Source organism: Mandrillus leucophaeus, unplaced genomic scaffold (assembly GCF_000951045.1).
Source record: "Mandrillus leucophaeus isolate KB7577 unplaced genomic scaffold, Mleu.le_1.0 Scaffold5, whole genome shotgun sequence".
Classification (NCBI taxonomy): Eukaryota; Metazoa; Chordata; class Mammalia; order Primates; family Cercopithecidae; genus Mandrillus; species Mandrillus leucophaeus.
Window position 1 is genome coordinate 2,132,511 of NW_012105364.1, and position 6,000 is coordinate 2,138,510.

The 6,000-nt window shown below is 49.7% G+C and overlaps 1 protein-coding gene across 2 annotated transcripts in view; it reads left to right on the top strand.

Annotated features, from left to right (window-relative positions):
- PLXNA4 (plexin A4) overlaps positions 1-6,000 on the top strand; it is a 539,940-nt gene that overhangs the window by 71,398 nt on the left and 462,542 nt on the right. The gene's annotated exons all lie outside the window — the stretch shown is intronic.

Genomic DNA, 6,000 nt, shown 5'->3' on the forward strand with positions numbered 1-6,000 from the left:
TGATAGCCTCCAGGCTCCTCTGAGCTCTCTGGAAGCTGCTGAGGGCACAGGAGAGAAGGTGATACGAGAAGTTCTCAAGGAGAATGGTGTGTAGGGAAAGTGGACGATTAGCTTTCAATCACATCTCGCTTCTAGTCTCTTTTTACACTACCTGCCATCTATGGGAAGCATCCTTGGGCCTCCCTCCTGCCCTGTGGTGCAGCACGGGTCAGGATCAGATGTAGGGAACGCTTTCTGCACCACTAGGCCTGGTGCTTGACAGGTGCAAGGCCTCACCCTGGAACCTCATTCAACCTCACCTCCAAAAGACTCTCTGGCAGAGGCAGGTGCCAGACAGCTTGTGAAAGTGAACAGGGCCTGGCACAACTTTCTGCCTCTCTCTTGAATGTCTCTGATGATCAATACCCTGGAACTGAACGGATGATGGCCCATCTCAGGTGAGTGCTGGATTTCAGTATTCTGTATGTGGATGCTTTCAAGCCTCTTCACTGGGTTTTCTCATTTCCATGTAACACACTAAGATGTACTAAGAGGCTTAACCCAGGAGCTCTGAAGGGAGTGACTGGCAGGACATCTATTGGTGCCTAGTCCTGACCAGCATGAGACTATCATGCATCAAGCATGCCCCTCTTTGTCCTTCTCATTCTAAAGCCAAGTGGGCTCAAATAATAGACTTAAGAGGTTAATGAGGTCAAGGTCAGAGGAATGATATCTTCCCTGCAAATCACTGTGTTTGTTATCTGTTACTGCATACCAAATCCCTGGCATAAAACCATATCTTATCTCTGCTCCATGATGTCTGGGACCTCAGTTGGAAGCTTCTGAAGGCTGAAATCATCTGAGGGCTGAACTGGGGCTGGAGGATGGGCTCCTAGGGTGGCTTGCTCATGGGGATGGCAAGCTGGCACTGGTTGGTGGTGGGTAGGCTCAGTTTCTCACCACATGGCAGGTCCAAGGGCCTCAAGAGACCAAGCTGGAAGCTAAAATGTCTTTTTTTGACCTAGCCTTGGACACTGTCACTTCTAGGTCAGTTAAGTCAGCTCTGATTCAGTGTGGGAGCAGACTGCGTGAGGGCATGAATACCTCTGGTTGAGAGTCACTATGGCCATTTTGGAGGCTGGCAACCACAGTCACTTAGAACAGCTTACACTCAGACCACCTGGCAACCATCTTGTAAATGTGTTACCAGGCAAGAGCCTTCAACCCATCAGCACAAATCCATCTTCATCACAAGGAAAACAACCTGAGGCCTTTCTGTTATGTGCACCCCAGTCTGAGGGGCCAAGTGACTCATTTAAACCAGGTAGTGCCGAGAGAGAGGCGCCATGTGGGAGACATGAACTGTATCCAGTCCTTGGAATTCAGGCATACTATGGGATCTTGTGCCTCCCAGGACTTAACCCCCAGAAGTGTTACACTGAGGTATTTCTCCTTTCTTGTTGTAGCAAGACATGGCTTTGGCCAGATCTGGGACTCTGTTGTTTCTGGCCAATGGAGTTAGGTCACGCCACCTCCCTCCCTCGATCTCCCCTTACCTCACAATATCCTCTAACTTCTGGTTTCTGTGGTTAAAAAGACAAGTTTTGTTGTTGTTGTTGTTAGTTGAAAGAGAAGGAAGAAGGAAGCATTCTGGAGAGGGGGCAATGGATGAAATGGTCTGGGGAAGAAGGGGAGTAAGACTGGGACCATGGGAGGTATGGGAGTTGTTTTGGCGCCCAGAGGATCAAGATCCACAGTGTGTGTGTGTGTGTGTGTGTGTGTGTGTGTGTGTGTGTGTAGGAGGAGAGGGGTGTCCTCCCTACTTAAACACCAATCCCCAGGTGTGGCTTGGAAAGCCATGGCACTGCAGCAGAGCTTGCCATGTCCAGCAGTGCAGCCTGGTGGAGGTGCCCTTACAGAGGGCAACCACAGAGCTGGCAATGCAGAGATGTCCTTCCATCAAATGGCTCATGGGCAGTGGATTTCCAAGAGGGTACTCGTGGTGAATGAAGTGGTCAGACTTGTTCCTAAGCACAGGGGGTCTCTGACATAATGGGAAGAGACAGGGAGGGGTTTCTCGGTGGTGGCCAAAGTCTTATCTGAGCAGAAAAGGCTGGGAGTTGAGATTCGAATGTTAATATCTCTGTGCTCATTTGCACCCATATGCTAGGGAAGCCTGGAACAGTTGGGTCTGCTATGAATACCCAGCCACCAAGTTCAACCTACTAGTAGGCACTGTGGTGACACAAGGATGTTCCTCCCCTCATCTTCCTCGAAAGGCAGTCACTTCTCCTTTCTGCTTTACTGTTCCATGGTCCAGTCTCGAAGACTTGGCTTAGAGGTCCACTTAGTCCCTTGGGAGACAGAGGGAAGAATAAGTTAGTTTGAATGGACTGAGAATCTTGAGAGCTGCCGTCCATGCCTTGAAATGGCAGCATTCAAGGAGGATGCATATTAAAGGCTGCTGGAGTGTGCTGTGGACATCTGGTGACACATGCAGAAAGCAGGGGCCAGAGGGGACCCTGGCATCACCCATGTCACTGCAGAAGGCTCCTCTTGCCTCCTCTGCTGAGCTGTGGGATACTGATGATATTTCTGCTGTCCTGCAGGTGGCGCCACAATTTAGGTTTTTAAGCTGCTGCCTGCCTGCCTGTGGTTTCTGTCCAGTGCAAGGTACAAGACTCAGCCGTGAGGGCAGCTCTTGGGGAAAAGAAAATGTCTCTCTAGCACCACCAGGCTCTGGTGATTTATTTAACGAGCAAATCTGGCTTTTATCAACTTAAATAGCAGCACTGTTCCTAGGCTAATAAAATGGTGGTAGCTAAGTGAAGGGAAATTTAAGGGTTTCTTCTCCTCTTTCCTATTAAACTGGTCCTTTTATTCAGCCGTGAGAGATGAACCAATACTTTTTCTGTCTAAACCCAGCAATAAACCCCAACCCAAGTCCCACAAACATAGCTTCTTTAGAAAACAGGACTCTCTGAAGCAATATGCCATTTAGCTTCTCCCTCTTGTGGCCGTGGGTCCAGACAATGACATAACCAGCTTCACGACCAGACAAGGGACAGAGGGAGTGACTCTCAGAGCCATTGTCAGTAGGGGACAGCTAGATGGTCCTACTTGTGTCTCCCTTAGCCTTCGTCAGTTGGAGGGGGTAGAGGAGGTGTGAGAGTCAAAAGAACTTGTATCTAATGCAGAAACACATTTTGAACTGTGGTAAGATGCTGCCTTTGCCTGTGCGTTTATTCATGGGGTGCGGACAAGACAGCAGAAGGCCTACCCTCATTGTATCATTCTATTTGAAAATAAAAAAGATACGTTTGTCTGGAAAGTGACCCTAATTCCCTACATGTGTTTTGTACTTACCTTTGAGTTTCAAAGCACATTAATAAGATGGTATATCCTTTGAATGTCATTGCAACTCTAAGGGGCAAATGTGTCAAATGAGAGATGAAGTATCATTGAGAGGGCGTGACCTGCTCCAAATTATAAAGCCGATGACAGGACCAGAAGTAGGACATGTGTCTTCTAACTTCCAATGTGGAGGCTCTACTCATCCCACCCCATTCCATTCTCCTAACTTAAGGGAGTCAATCCAATGGGCCATCACTGAAAAAAAAAATCCTCTACTGCGGCTAATTTGACCCTTTCTGCTCCTCCTTCTGATAATGTGATAACTGCCCCCTTCAGTATGCCTTTCACCGTGTTATTCAGTGAAAGGAAAGCAGGGAAAAGGCAATTTGAGATATGGCCCCATTAACAACGGAGAGCTGGCTGGGCCCCTCACCTGCCCATAGCTGGTCCAGCTTTTTGCTGTATGTCTTCCCTGTCATTTGGCTCTGTTATTACTCTTCAGGCACCACATGGCATTCATTTCTCTGAATGAAAATAAATGACACCACACACTAGGCAGGAGATAAAGAATAATAAACACATTTTATTTGCCACCTCTGAAAAAAAAAAAGAAAAAGGTCTTTGACTTCCCGTCTATCCATCAGGAAATGGGCCTGGAACTCAAGCCATATTCACACACACACACACACACACACACACATACAAACACACACACGCCTGATACGAGGAGGAAAAAGACAATCAGATTGTATTAAAAATACATGCCAGAATGACTGAGAATGGAGACAGAGCTGTTTTCTCACCTTCCCCCCTTCCTTTCAGCATTTTATGGCATACTGAGTGGCCAACAGATATGCAGAAGGAGTACCCCCTGCCCTGCTTTTATTGAACAATATTCCTTAAGTAACCCATTAGGAACTTTCGTGGGGCTATCTGGGCTCTCACTTGTGGGAATGGACTGTGATGGTCCCATGCAGCAATTTTAAAAGGGGCACCTAGAAGCAGTGCCAGGATCAGGTGATGCAAACCTTACATGGATCTGGGGGTGAGGGGACTTCCTTCGATTTTGTATCCTCAGTGCCTGGCTGGCCTCATGCTAATCCCAGTCTTGCACAGAGAGACATTTGGCCCTGGGCTTCCTCCACCCGGGAAGGATGTCCAAGAGGCAGTAGCATTGAGTGATTTTGTTATGTGTGTCTCTGGACTTCTGAAACTAACCTGATATTGTGTGCTTTATCTAGAGTCTGGGATTCAGGGTTTCTGGGAAGAGTGGAGCCAGATCAATGTATTCACGTAAGCTTAATAAGATAACTCCTTGCTGCTCTCTGGGCCATGCAATACTTAGCAGAGAAGCAGAGACTAAAAGGGCTCCACGCTGTCTCCTGGAATATCCTTTAACCAAAGAATCAAACATCTGGTTTACTCCTCATTCTGGCTTGGTTCATTTTCTCATTGGTGAGAGCAAAGTTTCAGTGGGGTCCTCTATGGGTGGGCCAAGCCTGACCTACATGTGCTGCTCACCTTGGGGCTTGTTTAAACTATCATCTCACAGCTCCTTTCAAAGGCTCCCCAATTCACACAACTTTGTTTTCTGTGAGAATATAACCCATATAGGGAGGTATAGGAATTTATGCCATTATCAATCATGTCCATCTAATAAGGAGGCTCTGAGATGTTTTGATGGGAGGGACAGTAATGGGCAGGGAGTTGCTGGGTGTGAGGACACGGAAAACTAAAGAAGGGACAGGAGAGAGGAGGCCAAGAGCCGTTGACTCCTTTAGAGGGTCGTCCTTGATGGTTGCCTATCCCAGGGAATGCCTACTGGACACTGCTGAAGGTGCCACTTCCCTGAGACTATGCTGGGAGCCGGGATGAGGATGAGGGAGGTATGCACAGAGTTGCGATAACAGGTGTGGGAATCCCTTTGGGTTCTCTTGGTGGGTGGGCCCATTCCTAACGGGATCTAGGCAGAGGTTTGGGAGGTAGTGCCACCCACTCCCCATCTCCACTGCCTAAACCAGAACCACATGGTAATTTCTTTCTTTGGACTTCAGAAACCACCCTGATGTTGGCATGGTCTGTTTTGGGTGTAGTCTAGGATCCAGGGTTTCAGAGAAGAGAGGAGCCAGGAGAACCGCTCAGTATAAATATGACTGGAAAAGTCAGGTTACCAAGCCAGCTCTGGGGCACTGACCACTCATGTTCTCTCGTGCAGGCCTTGTGCCCTCGGTGTCCTCGGCCTCCTTGGGTGCCATGTGGGGGTGACTTGGTGGGGTGTTGGGAGGGGTTCTGAGTAGGAATGGGTGTATGCCTCGGCGTCAGTGTGCGCTCGTGTCAGCTCTGAGCACCTGAGGGTCCCTCCGACGGCCAGCGCCCAGAGCTGCACCTTCCGAGGCGGCTGGGTGCCTCCCTCTGAGCGCGCGCCTTGCGCCCGGGTCACCCATGTATGCCCCCCTCTCCGCCCCACATCGCCACTGCCAGGGTGGCTCCGTGCGGGCCGAGGGGACCCAGGGAGGTGTCGGCAAACATTGGTAGGGCCAGAGCCGGCGAGCCAGGCGGCGGCGGGTGGGAGAGTGTAGGGAGGCGCCCCCTGCCCCCTCTGCCGGCAGCTCTCCCTCGGTCTAGATGTCAGCCGCGAGCTCCGAGCCAGCGAGAGCGAGCCAGAGA